General features: G+C 36.6%; 1 protein-coding gene across 1 annotated transcript in view; it reads right to left on the bottom strand.

Annotated features, from left to right (window-relative positions):
- The window catches only part of LOC118267067 (ecdysone receptor), a 261409-nt gene that overhangs the window by 206408 nt on the left and 31465 nt on the right, over nt 1-23536 (bottom strand). The window contains exon 3 of the mRNA XM_035580825.2: nt 4467-4525. The gene's annotated coding sequence lies outside the window, so the exon portion shown is untranslated. The remainder of the gene's footprint in view (nt 1-4466; nt 4526-23536) is intronic.

The following is a 23536-nucleotide window of genomic DNA, read 5'->3' as shown; positions in this document are numbered from 1 at the left end:
AAGAAAAACTGTCCCAAAAATCTTGGCTGACGTTCAAAAATGCATCTTTATTCTTCAGCTTATGATATTTTATCATTTTCCTGCGATGCTGTCATGGCGTCTGACAAATGAAGCTTGTTCGGAGGTTGTAGTGCGATCCGTCTTCACAAACTAACGTCAGATAAAGTTTGACAGTTTGTGTATCGTGGCGTTTCGTTTTTCTGTTTTCGTGATACTATGAAAATATGTTTGCTTGTTATTGTTCCTTTTTTGCTTTAGATTTTCGTCTAGAGGATGAGCGATAAGTTCCATTGTGTTGAAAGTCAGTTTCTATCTCGAAAGATTGCATTATTCTGTCGAATTTATTTTTTAAGCGGGGAAATTATCCAATGTCAGACTCTTACTGACTAAAAACCACCCGCGTTCTACTTACTCTTGCTTTTCGAGCTGGAGTCCCGGTAAATCCTCTAAGTAGTCCGCAGCTCCAGATCAGGCATCAACACTACTGGGCCCCATTTGTCTGTCTGTGGTCTGATGGCTAAGTGTAATTGAAAGGTTTACTTTTTTTTTAATTCTAAGAAAGTACCAAAAAGTTAATGCACCCCATAATTTACAAAATTGTGGTTATCGATCGGTAAACTTCTTATGAGAAGCATTGATATTCATTAGCCCATGACCATTTAAAACTTAAATCAATACGTAGTTTTTAAAGTGCACTCAAACTAATTAATATACCAAGTTACTCAATAAGTACGTTACAAATAATAATAATTTTAGCAATTGAAATTAGTTTTATTTACAGTTTGAACACATCATTGTGAGTGAGGTCAGTGTATGAATTAATTTGCTTTGTCAATACCATTTAATATGGATCCTAATAAATTAATTGTATTGTGGTTCAATTTTAATGTCGCCGTAAAGTCTCGTGTAATGTTTTTAAAAAGTATTTTAAAGTAATAGAAGAATATGAATGGTGTGACAAAATGAACACGAAATCTAGAAACTATATCTACATTTTTTTAATAATATCTTTCGACATTTTATCATAACATTTCATGTAAGAAATAATTAATCCAGAAAAATAATTAAAGCTTTTAGAAAGTAAAATGTCACATATTTTCTTGCTACTAAAAACATTATGAAAATAACTCGGTCAAACAAACTGAAAGCAAATATGCTAGCTGGCTGGCTATACAAATAAATTAATAAGTAAAAAAATATTTTACACGTCCAATGGTTAGACAAACAAGATTATTTCATTACGTCGGCGACAGCTTCCATTATGAATTCTGGTTTAAAATGTTGTTAGAGGTTTTTCGGAAGCTTCTAGAAAGGGTAAGGCCATCATGCCTAAATCAACTTACAAGCAAATCAACCCTTGTTACTATACCAACAGTCGATTTTCTACGTGTCAACAAAATTACTCGACAAGTGTCATCGAAGCATCGACAAATCGCGCGGCCGCCATCACTGACTCGTTTTTCGGGAGGTCATTGTGCGCTGAGGTGACGTCATAAATGACCTTGACGCGTTCGCAGCCCGCCCCGCTCGCCGCGCGTCTCGCTGCACGCATGAAAAATGTCGCTGTCAAAATGCGAGTGTTAACTGTGTGCCCGCCGCTTTAGAGCGGCCATGTTGTTTTTTTATTTTTTTGTATTTACTTTTTTTTCGAATGTATCCAGCCTATGTTGTACCTGGTGATAAATGAGGTTTGTATAGATTTATTAGGTCCTATTTAAGCTGTTTAATGTATCGTGTTTAACGAAGTTACACGTGGTTTGTATGAGTATTTTTTACATACATATGCCTATACGATGTTTGAATTAAAGGATTACGTACGCTAGGTACACATTTGGTGCTTATCTAATCTTAGATCACAAATTAAGGTTCGTTTATATTTACCGACGTCAGACGTGGTAAAAATGCCTTACAGTTGCTATACGATTTTTTTACTTACCATAGTGGTGTTCATGGTGTAACGATTAGAAGTATATTTGAGCTTGAAGATCGTAACTTGGGAAAACAGAAAGTAACATTAAACCAATAAAAAAAAAAACACTAAAAACAATGTCCTCTTTTCGAAAAGAACTCTGTACGAAATACGCCACTATTTTACGAGTTCAATTGCCAATTACCTAATTGGGAATGACAGAAGACATTGTCCTTTTTTATTCTTCAATCATGTTGTTCTCAAATTGTGTGGACATGACGTACATTTTTGTCATTAATCATAATCATACATTTCCAAGCAGAATACAAGTACATATGTAATACATATTTTTTGTGTCATGAGTGGTAATGACCCCGATTTGTTGATAAGTCGAGTGCTTATAGGCATTTGTTATACAGGAGGTAAGTACGCGAAGTTAGGACACTGAATTTCATATGATATGTTTTAATGAAGATTTTTTTTCTGATTCTTTTTAAAGTGTGAAAATTATGCACGTAATAGGATAAATAAATAATGATTAACTAATGATTTCGCCATATTATATAGACTTCTAAAAAGTGCATGTTTGGAATTTAAAAAATGTCTGTGTTAACGCTACTCATACTACTAAAACAATAATTAAAGACTAGTCTAATCGACCCCGAACAACGAAGAAAATCATTATATTGTAACAGTATTTATCTATCAGTGTAAAATTTTAACTGCATGATTGGCATCTAGTAGCTTTGCTATTCGTTGTAGCATAAAATGTTCCAGGTCTGATTCTATCCGAATCCTGTATAGGATTATGCGATATGTATCTGGAATGGGTGTAATAAACACTAATACAGGAGAGTACTTAAAAAAATCAACTTGAATAAGTCAAGGTCAAGGTCAGATATTTTTTTTTTTTTTAAGTTCAATCCCGCCTTGTTTGTCGAGTGGTTTGCAAGAGCGACTGCTGGGCAAGAGGTCTTATTCCCGGCACAAGCAAATGCTCAGTAGTAGCACGGAGTCTGGAATAGTGCTCAGTACTTATATTGCAATAGGCTCTCCCCCTATTACATGGGTCTTATAACACAAATTGTGAACATTGTACAGTGGCATTACGTGCCGTAATGTGCACCTCTGCCTACTTCTTCGGGGATAAAAGGCGTGACGATACGACGAAATTCAATCCTTTCATCATATGACGGGCCATCATCGCATCTCGTACTGCTGGTCCTGACTCCCGGGAGCATTGTGATTAATTACCAATTAGTGTAGTAAAGGCCGGGTGAATCAACTGTCTGACATTACGCGCCCTTGCGCCGTCCTCCTGTAAGTTAAACTGAGGGCTGCCTCGAGTTTGTACCGATTTTAAAATGCTAGAATTTATGCTACCTTGACTTTATAGTGATTTTAAAATGGTTGTCTTTTAGTGAAGAGTATGTGTTTCAGAGTAAGAAAGTAAACATGTTTATGAGATGTATTGACTTATAAATTATAATTACATGGTGTGTTTAGCAGAAACAGTAGAATATTGCGTTTAGAAATATTCACTCTACGATTAAATAAAAACGTGACTAATTCATCTTTAAAGTGAAATTTTCAGTGGCCTTAAGTAGTGTAAACCTCATACCCGTATCTCACAGTATCAGAAAGTAGTGTAGATCTCACACCAGTATCAATTTAAACAACATCAAAAATAGAGTTTGCTCAAAAAACATCAAATCAATATTTAAAGAATTGAAACGTTGTGAAAATATTCGGCACAGCCCTAGCTAAGGCCGGCGTCATACCGAGCGGTCAACTCTGTTGTTCTTTATTTCTATACTGATAAATGTCAAAACTGCACGTTATATTGCATACGCACGAAAATTTTAGTAATTTTAGACATATTAATATAGTTGTTTGCGTATACAAATCTAGATTAGAATTTTACAGCAGCACCCTTTCAGTGTTCAGTGATATTACAGAAATGCGCAAGCATCATGCGTGGGAATCATGGCAAACCTCCGATTAAGATGGAGGCTTTCGTATTAAAGTTGTTGCTTTTTTTGAGGGGGGAAAATCATTATATCACTTTTCCCACCTTGGGTGAGGCGCGAGAGAGTGTTAGACTCTTACTTACTAAAAACCATCCCGTTCGTTCCTACTCCTGCTTCGAGGCGGAACCCCGGTAACCCTTTAGGTTGTCATTCAGGCTTCTTCTAATGATGAGTTTTTTATACCTTTTCTAGTAAGTATACCTAATAAAAATATGGAACTTTTATGGCAACAACTATAGGTGCATTTTGTCTTGATTACTTGAAATCTAAGGGTAACTACGTTAATGTATGGTAAATTAAGATTATTCATGATGTTTGGTATGTAATCATTATGTTAATTTTGAGAGCATCTTGTTATGATTGCGTTTAATGTAGAAATGTGTATTATGAAAGTTAGATTTGTAAAATACAATTTGTCCTCTGAAAGTCAAAAGCGTGTTTGGTTTTTAATACAAACTGGATTTAATTAGCTATGGTAAGAAAACATGGTTCATTTCATGTGTTCCTGGAAAATTCACAGAACTCACCGTTTATCAAAGAGAATCCGTCGGAAGCGTTTGTTGATATCGTCAGAATAACACTGTATCTGTGAACAAACAAATAAATACTTTGTTAGTACCAAGATAAGACACATTTCTCCTTGTCTTAATAGGAAATGTTATTGTTAAATTAGCGACTGTTCATTTGATTGTTATTGTTCGTAATTAAGCAATAATAGAGTCTGTTTTAATCCAAAAATGTTGATGAGAAAGATAAATAAACATGGATCTTTAGGGTGCTTTTCCACCAGAGACGTTGCTACGTTACATACGTGCACCAAACATATTCATTGGTCGAAGCTATCTATATCTATAGCTTGAAGGGTTGAAAATCATCAAATTACTTCTCCCGCCTTGAACGAAGCGAGAGGAAGTGTCAGACTATGACTGACTAAAAACCACCACGTTTCTACTACTGCTTTTCGACCTGAGGTCCCGGTAAATCCATTAGATAGTCCGCAGCTCTGGATCATAAATTACATAGTACAGTGTTAGTATTAACAAAAACAATTGGTTTGTTGTCTAGTAAAAAAAATACTTTACTACGTACTACGTAAACAGTATCGATCCTAATCTAACATTCATATCAGTAACTCTAACTTAGTAAACAACCACTAAAATCCATCCTAAAGAGAATAATAAATAAAATCAATGTTAAGAAATACTTCATTTATATGCCTAATGCGCCTTTTTGTCGTATAAGAGGAATTTATTACGAATCAAAGGGACTAAATTGCCACTCATATAGGTAATTGTAATTCTAATGAGGTCTTTGTATAATAATGTTATGTACTGCCTAATATTTTGTATGTTGTTAACCAAAGAGTTATTTATAGTTCACTTTTAAATACATAGAATTGGGTTGATTTTCAAAAGTTATATTGAAATGAACATAATTGTATGAAAAGTTATTTTTACCAATCCCTTTTTTCATAGTTACCTACTGAAATAATCAGAATAATTCTTAATGTTGGATGCCCATGTTTTTAATTTCTATTTTTATTTTATATTCACTGTTTTCTTCTATTTGGCTATTTCTTTGTTATTGTATTCACTCTTTTAAGTTTATTATTATTATTTTGTATTATATAAGTATTTGCGTGTCTTTATATACCTTTATATTTGTGTGCATTATTTTCCGTCAAATAAATGCTATTTATCTTTCTAATGCTGCTTCTTTATGGACGATAAATTATAAATCAAATACAATTAACAAAAGTCTCAGGTTTTCATTCTTCGTCGTTGTTATTGAGCACCCCACGTTTTATCGATTTCAATTAAATTTACATTAGTATAATAATTAAAATAAACATAGGAAAACATAAAACATTGATTCGAATTGGTACATTCATTACTCTTTTTCTTGTGAATCTTCTAACATAAAATATTGATTCGAATCGATAAATCGTTTTACTCTTTTTCATGAGATAGATTCACTAATTACTAACAATATAACAACAATTGGAGATAGCAACGAAGTTATGTAGGCGCATGTCTTAAAATGGCCAATTTATCTACACTACAAAATGTCCGATTTTAACGCAAAATACTCTCTTGAACGCCGTATTCATATAAATCGAGTGAGGCAAGTAAATTTATAAGACACTGAGGAGCTTTAAATCGTCAAGATTGTTGTAATTATACGTATTTAGTACATGTTAAGATGTTGGATGTCCGTGAAATAATTACAAGATAATGTAAAGCTATTCTTTATATGATACTAGCTTCTGTCAGCGGATTTGCCTGCATCCGTGTGGGATAAAAAGGCCTATGTGTTATTTCAGACCATGATCTACCCTTCTTCCAAATTTCAGCTAGATCGCTCCAGCTGTTTTGACGTAATGGAGTTTAGGGAACAGAGAGTAAAATCCCTAAGAAAAGGAGGATCCCAAGGCCTGAGCCTGGCGGACTTTCTGCCCAACTGTTGGTCGTTTGTTTGATTCGTTGATTTGTTTTCTATCCATGTTTATTCGCATGTAAGCTTCACTAGTGCCATGCAGGATATTTATGTCGTTATTCGTTAATTTGCTCGTCGATAGTTTGTGTGCCACTTCTGGCATATGTCGCCACAGCAGTAACGAACAAACATACAAACTTTCGCATTTATAATGTTGGTAGGATGTCGGATATAAAGTCAAGTAATTGATGTGCATGTCTGTTTTAAGGAAGGTCAAAGAAAGTTTTGTTTGGGAAGTAATGTATGAAGCCTACTTTAATTGTATTGTAATGACACGCATAAAACTGTCAGCTGTCCTCGTCTTGTCCTATATAGTCCATCTTTGGGTGGAAGTTTGCATTAATATTGTACTTTGTTAATCGCTCTGAATTCGTTATCTTAGAGATATTTTCTTTCAGGGAGCTTCTTACTTGGGCGGGGCGACAGGGAGTATCAAACCCTTACAGACCAAAAACCATCCCGTTCCTATTCCTGCTTTTCGAACCGGAGCTACTTCACTCGCCTTTTCGCAGAATAAAAAGCCTATGTGTTACCTATTCCAGACCATAATCTACTGATCCCTTGCAGATTGGACGTGATTGAGTAACAAGCACATAAACACAAAAATTTTCGCAAATAGGTATAATATTAATATCTATTAGTAAGATTTACTTCCTTAGCAGAAATTCAAACAAGACATTGTGAGGAACACGTTCGATGCCTCTAGAATAATTAGTTAAAACGTACTACATGAAAACAAAAGTATGTGACTAAGTGAAGAGTCTTTATTATGATAATTATGTTCGTGCCTTTCAATTTCTGAGAGGAATTAACGAGGTAACTTGGTCTCTGTTTGCAATGTATTCAGTATTAAGAAAGAACGGAATTTAACAAGACAGGAGCAATGACTTCTCGGTTTCTCTTTCAACATTTATTAGCGACGCGGTTATGTAATTTTTGTTTTATTATTTTGATGAGGAATTTCATAATGTAATGATCTTATTTTGTAATGCCGAATACTCTTCTATCAATTAAAAAAAAACAACCGGAGTGATACCACGGCGTCGCAGAAAACCGACGTGAAACAACGCTTGCGTTGTGTGAGTGAGGTTACCGGAGGCCCAATACCAAATCCCCGATTTCCCAACAACCCTTAATTTCCTAGAACTAAAAGTTCTAAAAGGTTGGTTTTTTTTTTTTTTTTTTTTTTCAGGGGGAAAATCATCCAATGACTTCTCTCGCCAGGGCAAAGCGAGAGGGAGTGTCAGACTCTTACTGACTAAAAACCACCCCGTTCCTTCTCCTGCTTGTCAAGCCGGAGCCCCGGTAAACCCGCTAGGTAGTCCGCAGCTCCGGATTAAGCATCAGCCCTATTGGGCCCCATCTGTGGTGGTCTGATGGCTCTTTGAGGCGCGCGCGGAACACACGGGTCTGGTTCTGGTCGGGCGGCGAGCTACCCTTGCTCGCCGTCCGCAGACCCGCACTTACGGTGGCCGGAGATCGTCTCGCGATCCCCGACGCCCGGAGTGTCTCTCGCGACGGCTGGGGCGTGAAGAGGTTCGTTCTCTCACGCGCCCCGCCTCCTCCTTAGCTAGCATGACTGCTTCGCAGAAGGAGGAGACGGCATCCCAGTCCCCCTCGCTCCGCACCATGGTCTGAACCAATGCCGGACGCGAGAGGTCGCCGTCGCCGACCACATCCCTGAGGACACGGCGGTGCTCAGCCCATGCAGGGCACACCGCCACCGTATGCTCCACCGTATCCTCCGGGCGGTCCGCACAGTGATGACACCCGGGCGTTTCCTCCCGCCCAATCAGAAACAGGAACCTACCGAAACTTCCATGTCCGGTAAGCACCTGCGTCAGGCGGTAGGTGAGGACGCCGTGGCGCCTCTCTAGCCACTCCTCAAAGAGGGGACTTACCGCTGCAATGACAGCGAGCCCAGCCCTCGGTTGCGACAGTCGTTGCTGCCATTCCACCATGAGATCACGCCGGAACTCGTCCCGCCACGCACTAATCTGGCGCGGCAGCGGAGTTTCGCCCCGGCGACGCGCGTCGGCGTGCAAACTAAAGACGCGCGCAAGCACCTTTGCCTCCAGATCCCATGGTGGCAATCCGGCAAGGAGGTTCGCCGCTTCCCCGGAGATCGTACGATATCCACGGATTATTCGGATGGCCATGACCCTCTGGGACGTAAGTAGCGCCCGAGCTGGCCGCCGCATCAGACTCGGGGTCTAAAAGGTTGGTTGGTAACGCTCTCGTTACGCCTCAACTTGTCCGCTCTTTTTTGGTTGTCCATAGACGGCGGCGATTGCTTACCATCAGGTAATACGTCTGCTCGTTTACCGGCTTATACCATAAACAAATCTGTTTTTCTGACTTCGAAATTGATAGCACTAGACAGTATTTGTGTTAAAATATTCTTGCATAAAGTTCAGTAGATTACTGTAATGTTCTCAAGTAAGCTTACGTAAGTTATTATATGTTAATTCAAAGTTACAAACAAACAAACAAACACATTAGTGGATTGGGAAACTTTTTGAATTACGATTTATATCAGAGACATGTTTTAAACTTGGAATGATAAGTGTTCTGCTCGCTCGTTTCATCACTTTCCCTCCAAAGTTATAACGAAGATTTATTTATAATCTGTGCTGTACGATTTTTGGCGCGTAAACAATTTTATTTGGCAAATTCTTTACCGGTTGGTATATTTTTTTTATGGTATAAGCCGGTAAACGAGCAGACGTATCGCCTGATGGCAAGCGATCGCTGCCGTCCATGGACACCCAAACCACCAGAGGCGTTACAATTACGTTGCTTTTTGGGGGCTAGGAATTCAAGGGTTGTTGGGAAATTTGGAAAATTGGGAAGTGGGGTAATAGGGCCTCCAGTAAACTCACTCACACAACAAAACGCCAGTGTTATTTCACGTCGGATTTCTGGGAGGCCGTGGTATCACTCCGGTCATTTACGCCGTAGAATGGCTCTCCCATACTTGAATATGATATTTTTTTTGGACATTATAAATGATGTCTGTAGATAATAACTATTAGTTTACAATTAAACATTGAAAATTAAAATAACTGCGCCAATTACATTAAACTACCAGAAAAAATATATTAGGACATCGATGAATTAAAAGAAATTTTACGATCAATTATGAGGTTTACTTGGCTATTGTAGCTTCGTTTTAATTAAGTATCTACTTAGAATCTGTCAATTAAAACTTAAAACAATAAAGACTTAATCCTCAAGACACTAATGGGATTGCTATTGTTTAAAGTAAATGAAAATTAATAATTCACGCCGTCTTACCGCACATATACGGATTCCTCGGTTAAAATAGTTAAGCTGTTTATATTGTCGAACTTTCTAGAAATTTGTGCTGGTATATTCCATTCGTAACAAAACGTCTGGTCATTAACTCAGCTATAGAGAAACTGAGAATGTTCTAGAATATAACACCTATCTTACTTAGTAACCTAATAGGTAATCTATTGCCGATATGGTAAGGTTAAATTTTAAACTTAGGTGTAATAAAACTTTTTTTAAATAAAGAGAACAACCTTCAATTTTTTTTAACGTTTCTATTTTTAGGTAAAATTTCAAAAGCCTTCTCCTGAGTTTTAATATTGTTTTAAACGTTGCCCAATTCTAGGATTTTCTCATGCGTCGTGGGTGGTTTTAATAACATACGTACGCATGATACCCAGACCCGAAACAACAATTTATGGATTACACAAAGAGATACTCCGTACGGGAATGGAACCTGCTACACGCTCGGTTCAGCCAAACGAGAGATAATCTCGCACAAACGTACATAATACATACATACAGGTCAAACTGAGAACTTCCTTTTTTTGCAGTCGGTTAATTACAAAAATATATGTATATCATATTCAAAATCACATAAAAAGGATCACATAAAATCACACCGAATAGAGGATTAACGATTATAATTACATTTTATAACTTACAATAATACATAATAATTGCCAACGAATTTAAATACCAATAGGATATAAGCAGGGTGGTCTAAAATTTTGTTTTCTCACGCAAATCAGTTGAAGAACGAGCAATGGTTAATAATGTTAAGAAAATGAGTATTCATATTAAAGACAATTAAAATTTTACTCATAGCAATGACTTAGCGCTTATACTCGACAAATTATTCTTACGGCTTTTCATTATAAGTTCGTATGAAATATCCTTTAAGGCTTAGTTAGATATATTATAAGGTATTCTAATCTGCCACGGCTTCAATGTGAGGAAGTGTTAAAACAGAATATAAAACTGTCCGTTTTGTTGAGCCTCATCATATAAAATATTTATTGTTATGAAGAATAATAGGTACCTATGTCAACTAAAACAACGGTTTACTTACGTAAACATATTGACAAAAGCTCGACTAGTTTCTAGTCACAGGGGGACTCTTCATCATGAACAGCGTCGGCAGACGCGACGTCGCGCTGCCTACAAGGACTAATCCTTGCGTTGAAGTGAGTAAACCGTGAACCGTGGGTAAAATATAGGTACGTCCATACGTAGCGTACAGATAATAGCATTTTTAGCTGACTTCAAATAAAAGGAGGCTTCTCAATTCTATAATTATGCTCCTTTTAACAAGAATCTTTATCTTAAACTAATGAAAAACGTTTTCGATTACGTATTCTAAAAAGATAAGTACTAAAAAAAGTAGTAAAAGGGTAATTTTCTTCTCACAAAGTTCCTCACAAAGGAAAGTGAAGTTTTAGCATTCCGTATGTATGTAAAATGTAAATTATTTGGCTCACTCGCGGATTGTAAAGTTTATTGGAGTGCTCACTATAAATTTTAAGAGGGAATGAAGAAACAAAGAGTATTTGTTGCATCTTGTCTGATTAATGCAGTGTTGCATAAAAGGACGCATGGAGCTGCTGGATGCAAGACGCTTCTTAGGGGCTGATCTGAATCTGCTGTTTGGCTGTGGACGTGTGATGAGGTAATTTTATTTATTTATTGGAATATAACAGTACAAACCAATGACACTATTCAATACCTTACAAAAATTAAAAATAGAAGAAGTAAAAATATACAAAATTTAGACAATGTAATGTTGCATGAAAATGATTCTTTTTGTCTTGAAATAAAGATTTCTATAACGATTTATAAACATTCGTTCATAGTGATTATATCACATATTCACTTACACATATTCAGTGAAATCGACTGAAATTGCCAATAATTTCGGTTCTAATTGAATGCGTTCAACCGTACAGTTTGTGCGGAAGATACACCAATATTTCATGTGCCTATGCAAGTTTAGAGATTGTCATACATACCAGCATTAAAATCTAAATATATAATATATTGTAGCGTAAATGAAAATATATATAGGTACAGTACTTTAAAATATAGGTAAATAAGTAAAATGATTTTTTTTACGTGGGAAAATCATTCAATGGCTTCCCAGAAAGGGAGGGTCAGACTCTTACTGACTAAAACCACCCCGTTCCTACTCATTATTTTCGAACCAGAGTGCCGGTAACCCGCTAGGTAGTCCGCAGCTCCAGGTCGGGCATTAGTCCTACTGAGCCTCATCTGTGGTGGTCTGATTCTGACGCAGTATTATAACTACAAAAACAATCTAGAGATATTTAGTTCATATAATTTATTGAGAGACATGTTATTTTATTTCATTAACTACCACTATTACATCGACAGCATCGTAAGCCTGACACTAATATAGTACACCCTACTTTTCTCTACCAACGTCTCCCTTAAAAAATACTGAAAACTAAAGCACTTGTCTTCTCAAAGCCTCGCTTTCACTTTTAGCTGAAAGAAGCCTAAAGTTCAAACAAGGTTGTGTACAGAGGCACATAGTGATACAGTTTTTTTTCTTTTTTTCTAGAATGTTGACTACCTCCTTAGTCAAGTGGGAATGCTGAACAACGTTGAATTTTTAGGCCAGGTAAAAAATTAAGGGACACATTGATTTTTTTTGTAACAAATTCTAATCTACGATTTTTAACTAATTTCAAAAGAAGGAGTTTCTCAATTTAACCGGTATATACTTATGTTTGTTTGTCCACAATTATCTCACGATTGTTTAAACCGTATCATCATCATTGTATCAGCTACAAGACGTCCACTGCTAGACATAGGCCTCCCCAAAGACTTTCAGATAGGCCGGTTGGAAGCGAACTGCATCCATTATCCTGAACAGAAATTTCGCGAATTTATTTTTAATAAATAACAATAATTATGTAAATTACTGTGCATGTGCACCAGTGCCTAACCGTATAGAGAAAAAATCCAAGACCCCATGATATTTCAGTCTTAAGATTTTTTTACTGCATTCTTGTCTTTTTTGCCTTGCATGGTAGTTGCTACGGTTAGATGCATATAGTTGTTATCATCAGATTTGTTTTTTATTCGTTAATGAAGATTTTTTGTATCAATTATACATTTTGTTTCCATGTTATTGATTATACCTACTTGTATATCTTGAGGTTTTTGTTTCATTTTTTCCTCAACCTTTTTGTTCTTGAGTGTATTTTTGTTTTATGTATGTAGGTGTGTATGTGTTAAAATAGTTACCGATTAAGTGCGCTCGATTGATATCGATAATGTAAAGGATTTCGGTTGAACGCGGTCGGTGCGGTTTTGTGGTTGACTTTTTTAAGTAGGTTATCAAAAAATTGGCACATTTTTTATGGTAACACATAGGTGTAGGTGCCATAAAAAAAAATGGTAGGTGTAGGTATAGACAGACCTACACCTACAGAGCAAATATGAAAAAGCTGCGTAACATTATGGTCTGAATGTAAGGGTTGTTAGGGAATTGGGAAGGGAGGTAATTGGGTCTACGGTTACCTCACTCACACAACGAAACACAACGTTTTTTCACGTCTGGTTTTCTGTGAGGCCGTAGTAGTATCACTCCGTTCGAGAACCGGCCCATTCGTGCCAAAGCATGGCTCTCCCACACTTATGTGATGGATGATAAAAGATTTAAAATAACAAGAGACCGATAAATGTACAGAAATTTGAATGCACAAAAACATACAAACAAGCGTTACACAGCAATAATAATTTAAAACAAATCATAATAATATATTTTTGCATGGTGACGGGCGAGGGCGGTGTAAGGGCGATCGCCGGATGTGCGCGTGAGTCGACGTAATCCGCGGCGCGTTTCATTTAGTCACACCGAAATACGATACATAAGCTTCCCTTTGATGTTATTTGATTTTCGTCTGACATTCACTGAGGACTTGAAATAAACTGTTGTTCTGCAACACAATTTATTTGGGATGGGTAACCAAACACGATGATTTATGGTAATTGTTTTTCGTTGATAATAATGACGGTATTTTTGTACCCTTTCAACAACGTGTTCGAGAGTAAATTAGTGTTATGTGCAATTCTCGAATATCAAAAGAACTTGTCTTATCGCGCTTACTTAGTGAATTCTTTAGAGAGCTTAGCACGAATTTGCTTTACGTTTCACGAAATCGAAACGAGCGCGTTCGGCGCTCTGATTGGTTGGTTATTGCGGCCGACCAATCAAGGCGCCGAACGTGGGTTTCGATCGCATAAAAGTAAAAGAAATTCGTACTAAGTCCTCTGAATTCTAAAATGTTCTTGCTACTAATATGTCCATGTACAGTCCATTTCCACGATCCTTTTTTGTTTAATAATAAACGCTAGAAAACCAGAGAATATTACGGACAAGAATGTGATTGAACCGCGGGAAAATTGTAGGTAAACGTAGTTACAATAGAAAAAAACAAAAGTGAACCAATCGTTAAAATGTGTCAACATTGGATGGTCGAACAAAGAATATGTTTACCAGAAAATTCTATCCTGAGATTTTGTTGCTACTTATAGTACGTCAGTGTAGCTACACAAAACCAGTTTATTGTGATCTAGCTTTGTATTACCTCTTCACGCATTCAAAGGTCCTTCTATACTGGTTCTGCGTAGCTTGAGGTGAAGTACCTATAACTTGTTAATTATAACAATAATATAACTACTAAACACGTGACTTCGCTTGTTTAAACTTAAGTCACGTGATCAATACCTGTGACACCGTTTGCGGGTAGTTTTGGCATTGGTATAAACAATTTTAGCTGTTTAAAACTCTCATTTTTTTTTTATTTTCTTGTTTAAGTCCAGGGTGCTTACTTTTGAAACCAATCTCAATTTCAATCCAAAAGAATCTCAATTATTCAAAAGTATACAACCCCAATCGTTCGCCCGTTTTCCTGTGGATAAAAAGTAGCCTATCACCCAAGTCAGCTCAAACGCTGTCTGTATATTGAATTTCATCAAAATCCGTTCAGTAGTTTCAGCGTGATTGACGTACAAACATGCAAACAAACTTTCAGATTTATAACATCAGTGTAATAAAGTGCAACTTGCAAGTCTCTGCTAACCCACTTACAATTCTGTCAAGAAGACACTGTGTTTAACAAGATATATTAACTTAATACTTCAAACAAGTTAAGTGAGGTTCAAGTTACCTAAAGTAAAACCGCCTTTGACTACTGGTTTTAACTTTCGGTACAAAAAAGTGGATCATCCTTTAGTAAAAAATATCTAGACGCCTGGGTAGATAATGAAGGTGATTTTGTTTTTTCATAAAAACTTTTAATAATTGTAGAAGTTTCATAATTTTGTTGGTACAGGTTCAAGGTCAAATGGACGAACGCTAATTTTTTTGTAACTTCACATTCCAGTAACTAATATGATTGGTGGAAGCCAAACGCATGCACAGCAACGTAGCGTAGCACATCTCTGGTGGAAAAGCACCCTTAGCGTTACCTTTATGTAACTGTATTGTGACGAATATAATATATTTATTTGTAAGTACCTAAATGTTTTGAAGAAATTGTTCCCATGGGACTTGAGGGATTTCTGTACCAATACTTGTATTCTAAGTTAAATCCAGTATAAAATGACCTTGATCTATGCTCAATCTCTTTGTAGTTACATACCAGCTTAAGCTGGATAGTATAACTTGATATGCGCCCTGTATTTGGACAAGGACAAACACATAAGCTGGTACAATGTATGTGTACCAGCTTATGTGTTCATATGCCTATGTATCAGGATCATTGAGTTCAATCCGAAGTTTGAATTTGATTGAAAGTTTGGTATTTTCAATATTTCAATACCTATACAATCTCCCGCTTTAGGTGAGGTGAGAGGGAGTGTCAGACTCTTACTGACTAAATACCAACCTATTACTACTCCTGCTTTTTGAGCCGGAGTCATGGTAAACGGATATTTGTTACACTTCGGAGCAAGGTTTAGTATATTAACCGACTTCAAAAAGAGGAGGTTTACATCGATTGTTTTTAAATTATTGTCAAAATCAAAGGGATATTTAAGAAAATTTATGAAAAAGAAAAACAAGGATTTGCCCTATAAGGGACTGGTGTCACTTATAAGGTACATACTGAATGGGAGTACCATTATCTTATCATGTTGACAATCTAAATATAAACAAAAACACACGTGGGTTCGACCATGATCTCTGGTCCCATTCTGAGTACCTCACAAGGCAATTCACAGGCACCGTACCATTAGGAACAACAAGTGCTGTCCTTGTGTACTACAATGGCGTAATAAAATTTTCCATAATATTATGTAACAGTGATGTGATACCGTGAAGAAAGAATGAATTGTATGAAGATATGAGAGAAGTTGGATGGTGTGAAGCTTAAGAAATATGTGCCAACATTTGGCAAAACGAAGCTTTATGTATATGTTATAGTGTTCTTAATGACTATGACACCAAACAATGTGCTCTTGTCCATATCGAATAGGTGAGTTCTATCAAGTTATTTAGGTATGCGATGGCCGGCGGGAGAGGTTGCGTGTCGCGACCGCCACCGCACATCAATCATCGACGCTCAAACCATTCTAGCGTGCCAACGTGCCATCATCACACGCCTTCATATCCCACAATATTTTACATAAACCCCATATATTAAATTCCATTTCATGTAACGTCACGAGACGCTCTGCACTACAACATGAATAAATTACTCGCACGCTGCACAATTTTCAGCTCGTATTAAACACATCAATCATTCGCAGCTTTTTGTAACACAAAGGAGCAATCATAAAAATAAATTGAAGCTCGTTGTCTGAAACCAAAGTAAAAAGGATAGTTTGGGTAAAACACGGCTTTTATCAGTCCGAGACGGATGAATAGCCCGGAGCGATGCGGGGCTCCTTATCCAGAGCTTGCTTCCCTCCCGCGGCCTCCCCGCGGTGCAACTAGATAGAGCGTGCTTAAGCCACGATACCCGAGGGGTACTGCATAGTAAGAACAAAGGTGCTCGGCCCTGACCCTGTAATAGTCTCCGGCCACGCCTGCCCTTAATTACCCGCAATTTGTAGCTCTAGCTTTTGTTTCTTCCAACGTTAAGCTTGTTTTTTATCGAGTGTAGTAAGTGTGTCAGTTCGGCAATTTCAGCAAAACACTCGGCGACAACAAATGCGTGTGCCAGTGCGAGGAATCGTTTGGTACTCGCAATAAATCGTACCGAGCTCGGCCGTAAAGTACGCGTTTATCTCAAAGCTGTGTACCGAAGTAATTATATTGAGTAAGGGCATATAACTCGACGAGTTTTGTAAGTCAATATATTTAAAGGAATTTAATTGGGCCCTCAAAGCTGTTTGTTGACTTAGGTATAAGGTTTTATAAAGTACATATAAATGTCATAGGTAAAATCAATTAAATAAACTTAAGCAAATTGCTCATTTATTTCCATATACATTTATAATGTTCATGTTAACGTGCCAAAGCTTTCAAATCAATTGAAGTCCTCTACTAAACCGAAACTGCAAATTATTTCCAAAAAATCCTTTGGTCCTTTAACTACAAAAGGCCGGAATCAGGAAGGGTCGCGATCAATGTTGCGTGTCAATGTTCGATATCGTCTCGTTGAAGGTCAAAATTGACAACTATTTAGTGTGACTCGCTGGGGAAATCAGAGCTGTATTCGCTTATCTCGCGTCATTAGGCAGCCGCCGTGGTACTAGCCTTAGGACAAGGGCACCGGGCTTTGGCCGTCCGTGGGGAACGGACCGAACTGTATGGTAAATCGATTTATTACGATATTACTGGCACATCACTACCCTATATGTATGTAAAGCTTGTGTACCAAAATGGTTGGATAATCGAGTGGTCAAGTTCTTACAACCAAGGCTCGGAACCGGTTTAAAAAATACCGGTTAATACCGGTTTATATCGGTTTTCCTCCGAACTTTTCTTAAGAACGTGAACATTAAAGAACTTTATTTTAACCTAAATTAACCGGTTTATTCGACGAGGGGCATGTCGGTACACGCTTTGAAATATTATTATTGAAATAAGCTGAACAGCGCGCGGCGTTTCTTTGATGTGCGTCGTATTAACCGGTTTTTATTGCTCTAAACCGGTTAATCCGAAAAAACCTTTATGAAAATACTGTTCCAAATACCGGTTTAAAAAAACCGGTTTCGCGAACGAAACCCAATGTAAAGGTTTTGCGTACAAGTACATAATAACGGTTTGAAAATTTAACCGGTATCCGAGCCTTGCTTACAACTGCTGCATTGATAGAGGTGGTTTACAGTGGCGTAATAGTGCTTAATATTTTTTTAGTAAGTATTTGATGTTCTCAAAAACGTGGGCCTTTTTTTGGCTTTCAGGAAAATCATAAAATGACTTTTCCTTCCTTGGGCGATGCGAGAAGAAGTGTCAGACTCCCACTGACTAAAAACCTCCCCGTTCTTACTCCTGCTTTGCGAGCCGGAGTCCTGGTAACCCGCTAGGCAGCCGGAAGCATGGACCCTGAAACTGGTGTTTTGAGTATATCATCACTGATACGCTACACTGATACCAGTGGGCTCACGCCCAGAAGCTTCACCAGTAATGTGGATTTCTAACAAAAGTAGCAAAAATTGTTGCATATAATATACACCTTTTTACACTAGAATAAAGACGTGTAGTATGTTTGTCTGTAATATTGACTGTGTGTATGAAGACTTCTTCCCCGAAACACGTTAATGGACATTTAATTAGACTCTGAGCAACTAAATTACAGGTTGCACTTATTGTTTATTTATTTGAACGGATACGGGCCTTAAGTACTATGCCGATACTATCTGTAACGTTTTTATTGAACCATCGTTTTTGTTTATTTGTAACATAACAATTCTTAATGTTATTCTTAAGTAAAGAAACATAATATAATATTATTAAGGTTAAATGTATCTTCGAAACTTTTAAGGCGTAAAATAAAGAGATATAGTCTAATATTTATTAGTTTTAATTAAAGCAAATTTTACATACGTCTTGTGTGAACGGCTATCGGCAAGATAGAGAGTACAATATATGAATGTCAAACGGCAACCTATAATTTAATCAATATCCATTGTAAAAAGTTGTAAAATCTCTAAAAAGTATTTATTTCTGAGTGAGCCTTTTAAATAAATCCAATTGAGTAAATTTTTTGTCCAAACCGGGATACAATCTGCAATTCAGCAACCATAACACACACAGCTTAAACCAATCCTTTTTAATTTCTATCCAATTTATTTTCTCTAACAGATTAAAGTGCACATTTAAATTGAATGGATACGTACTCGTAATGTTACCCTTTAAGGATTTCTCTAGAACAAAACGCTCATCTATCCAATTCAATTACGAAAGAAAATACCAATGGTGGTGCAGCGAAAGTTCCACTTTCTTATTCAAATAACCCTTTGGCTGAGCGGGGAACAAAGCGAGCTATTCATTAAAATAATCCTGTGCAACTTGCTGCAACTGGGGTTATAATAATACCAGTAGATACGAGTAGGTACGATATACATTGCGCGCTTGGCGAATTACTAAATGGAGACGCCTTGGTGTTATGCATCGAGGTATGTTGTACTATTTATACGTCTCGTGGCTGTGTGTATAAGGAAAATTACTAACATTTGTGCAGACAGACAATGATACTTCGCTTGTTATAGTTTCGTGGGAGATATTCACTTTAAACATTACATTCTTAGGCTATTAGGAGATCTAACATAAAATAAACAAAATCAGTAATGATTTCTTGATTGACATTAAAACGTAAAACGCATTAAAAGAGGCACAGACTAACAGTATCTAGAGGTATTGTTTGATTACCTATTGGGAAGCAAGGTATAGGTACCTAATTGGTTCTGATCCGGAGCTGCGGACTACCTAAAGGGTTTACCGGGGCTCCGGGCTCGAAAAGCAGGAGTAGGAACGTGGTGGGTTTTAGTCAGTAAGAGACTGACACTTTCTCTCGCCTCGTCCAAGGCGGGAAAAGACATTGGATAATAATTTTCGCCCCTCAAAAAAAAAGGTATCTGATTTCTTAGTACATGCCAATAACAGGTTTAAGTAATATAATTTTGAAGGTTTTGTTTTAAAGAAATAGTAGAATCATATCCGGACTGAAATTGTATCCAATGTTTTGGAAATTAGCTAAAATGTACTTAATGTAGATACTCAGTTGTTTCAAAATTAAATAACATAAGTATACCTTATGCGGTGAATTCTACGAAGCATCAAATTCATAAACCTATGTGCATACCTTTGAACAAATATATACGCTAATTGTACTATACTGCAGGATTCAAATTTACTTAATAATTTGTGCAACTCTTAAGTAATTAGAGAACTGTTTAATAAACATTAACTAATGGTTTGTGTGACTCCCATCCCTTTGAAGTTTCTAATTAGTTTATGTAATGTGTTGGTTGGGTATGAAGTATAATAATACCTATTCGTTTTGAACACGTTAGTATTTATTTTAATCTTATGAGCATTAGAGTTTTAATAGTGGTAGTGGTTTTGTTCATTTGTATGTGTTATTATAATAGTACCGTAATTAGGTACACTTTATTGAGCTTTTGGCTTACAATTTTAGATCTTGTTTTTTTTCTACATTACATACCTAGTGGGATAAGGTTCAATCGATGCATTCAGCTATATTTCAACAAATCAAAACGCTAGTTATATATTATCTAGTCGAATCAGAAGCATTAAAGAGCCCAATACTTTAAATGTGTACCCCTAATCTTTCTAACCTCCGATTCCCCAACAACCCTTAAATTCCCAACCTCCAAAAAGACCGGCAACGCACTTGTAAGGCCTCTGGTGTTTTGAATTTTCATGGGCGGCGGCGATTGCTTACCATCAAGTCATCCGTCTGCTCGTTTACCGGCTTATACTTACCATAAAAAGACCCAAAATTTAAAACTATTACATATTTATTTAAAACCGCAACAACTTTAATACATACAAAACCCTTTATAATTTAACTAGCAACCTCCAAACCTAATTACATTTTCATGCACATAAAACGAATTAACTATGCACACAGTCAATGTCATCAACTCGATCTTCCTTTATGCAGTTTCTGCGTCCTTCGAGGAGTAAAGGGGTACTTTTAAAGCTTATACACTATCTTTGGAGATTGAGATATCCACGGTTGAGTTCACTAAGTGACTTGTATAATAAAGTCTTTGCTCAAAGTTGCTTGTAGATAGAGGGATCTAGGTACGGAGTTAGGTTTTTGAATGAATATTTTTATGCGAGTCGTTTGAAATGTTCCAGTTATAATAATGTGGAAAATGTTGAGTTTTATAATGAGTTAAGCTGACTTAATCAAGTGTGTCTTTTGATAATAATAATAAGTGTGGGAGAACCATGCTTCAGAACGAATGGGCCGGCTCGACCGGAGTGATACCACGGCGTCACAGAAAACTAATGTGAAACAACGCTTGCGTTGTGTTTCGTTGTGTGTGAGGTTACCGGAGGCCCAATTAGCCCATTCCCCAACAACTCTTAAATTCCTAACCCCAAAAGGCCAGCATCGCATTTATAACGACTCTGGTGTATTGGGTGTTCATGGGCGGCGGCGATCGCTCACGATCAAGTGATCCGTCTGCTTGTTTAACGGCTTTTTGCAACATAGAACAAAGAACCCAAAAATATAGTTTTTGTTTGTGTGAAAGTGAATGTTTCTGAGAACTTGTTATTTTAAGGTCAAAAGTGCACCATGTCATGCGTGCATCTGATGCATTACATTCCCAACTCAAGATAGACGAAATAAAAACACGTTCTTCACAATTACTTTGGATATGTCTGGCTTCATTTTTAGAGTTGTAGCAAATACAATTCATGGGTGTACAACTGTACATTGTACAGTGACATTACGTGCCATAATGTGCAACTCCTTTGGGGTTAAAATGCGTGATGATATTTATTTATATTAAATCTAATAGATCTTTTTAACATGGATTGCTTCTACGGTGAAAGTTGACATAACAACTCTATTAGTCCAGTTATAATTATGTGACGATAATAAAATGTTTTATTACTTGTAATTCTATGTAATTTAGACTAGATGTCATCTACTATCTGTACGATAATAGTATGCAAATATACATAAATATTAAAAATAATGTAGGCCTGTCACTGAACAATGGCTTGACAGTGACATAAAACATAAAAAATATTATTATTATACAACGTTGGGTAATTACTCAAAAACTATATTAATGATAAGATATAGTACAATATAAGTAAAGCCTATTTTTCACTAGTTATGTTATTATTTTCATTTAATTAAACCTGCCACAATAAGTAAAGAATCTATATTTTTATAGTTAGTAATGTGAGACATACTAAATTGACAAAAAAAATCACTGTTTACTCACTCACATTCCTGGAGAAAAGCTCTACTAGTTTCGAGTCACAGAGAGAGTCTTCATTATGAGCTACATGCGCAGACGCGGCGACGTCACGCAGCCTACTGGAGGAAACTATTAGATCTTTATTACTCCATTAATGTACGCGAGTAAACCGTTTTAAATTAACAAAATTCTATATTTTTGCTTGTATGTATGTTGTATGTTGTAGCTATTAAACATCCAAGGAATACCTTGAAACAAGAACAAATAAGTTTGAAGACAAAGCTCAACACTAGCAACACCAGTGCGGAGATATGAAACAACTTAGATTTAAGTAATTATGTGGCCAAGAACTAACAAACTGACGAGACAAATGTATGAACGTGTTAGTTCCTAACTAATTTAGAATTCGTTTCATTCCATAATGGTGATAAACTTTGGATATATCATCAATTGTCTTATTAAAAGCAGAATCTAATAAACCTCGTTGATAGAGTAGTCGCAAATGTGACTGCCGAGCAAGAGGTCTCTAAATCGATTCCCAGGTCGGAAATTTTCGGTTTATCGAAAATTTTAAAGTACCTAAAAATTGGACTCAGTTTCAGGCGACTCTGACTACAAAATTAAGGCCGTCTCAGATTATAATGTAATTAGCTATAATATAATGTATCGAGCTACTAGCTCTACTAGCTCTTATCGCTGTATAACTAGCTACCACAGACAGGAGCAACACTATCACACTAATATTATATAAGTTCAAGACAACCAAAGTAGGCTTCGCTTCCAGTGTCCTGAATCCATTTACTTTACATAAAATTAAACCTTTCATTGCTTGTAATTAAGTTCAAAATAACTAGCATAATTGAAGCAGTGTCAATTTAATTTTATAGTTTAACCGGCTTTTGTTTTGTGAATTAATAATGCCAGTAATGAATTAATTATGTATCTTGTTACATCAAAGTAATTGAGTACATTGTTCCTATTTTGGGACATTGTTAATGTTAGTCAAAAATGGATCGGAGAATTTATTCGTTTTAAGTAAAGTAAATATCAGTAAATACAGATTCTATTAATGGAATAAGGGCTTATGGTGTTTCTAGAAGCAAATTGTCGTATTGAAGTATCATTTGAATTAACCATCTTTTATAAAAGCCCACGAAAGTCCACAGCTAAACAGGTGTGGACTTTCGTGGGCTATTATAAAAGATATGTCTCCTCTATTTAAGAAGGTTAGCCAACATTTTTATTCTTGGTATTGGTACCAGTTCATATTTGGTTCCACCAGTACAAACGATTCAGGTTTACTTACCATATCTGATGGCATAGCACTATTTCCCTCTCATTCGGTTGTCGGATTAGCCACAATGGATTCCACAAGTTTTTAACAACTATATTCCATTTTAAAACACTTCGGGATAGT

This window comes from Spodoptera frugiperda, chromosome 23 (assembly GCF_023101765.2).
Source record: "Spodoptera frugiperda isolate SF20-4 chromosome 23, AGI-APGP_CSIRO_Sfru_2.0, whole genome shotgun sequence".
NCBI classification, from domain to species: Eukaryota; Metazoa; Arthropoda; class Insecta; order Lepidoptera; family Noctuidae; genus Spodoptera; species Spodoptera frugiperda.
The sequence above is the reverse complement of the archived record's forward strand: the minus strand, read 5'-3'. Positions and strand labels throughout refer to the sequence as shown.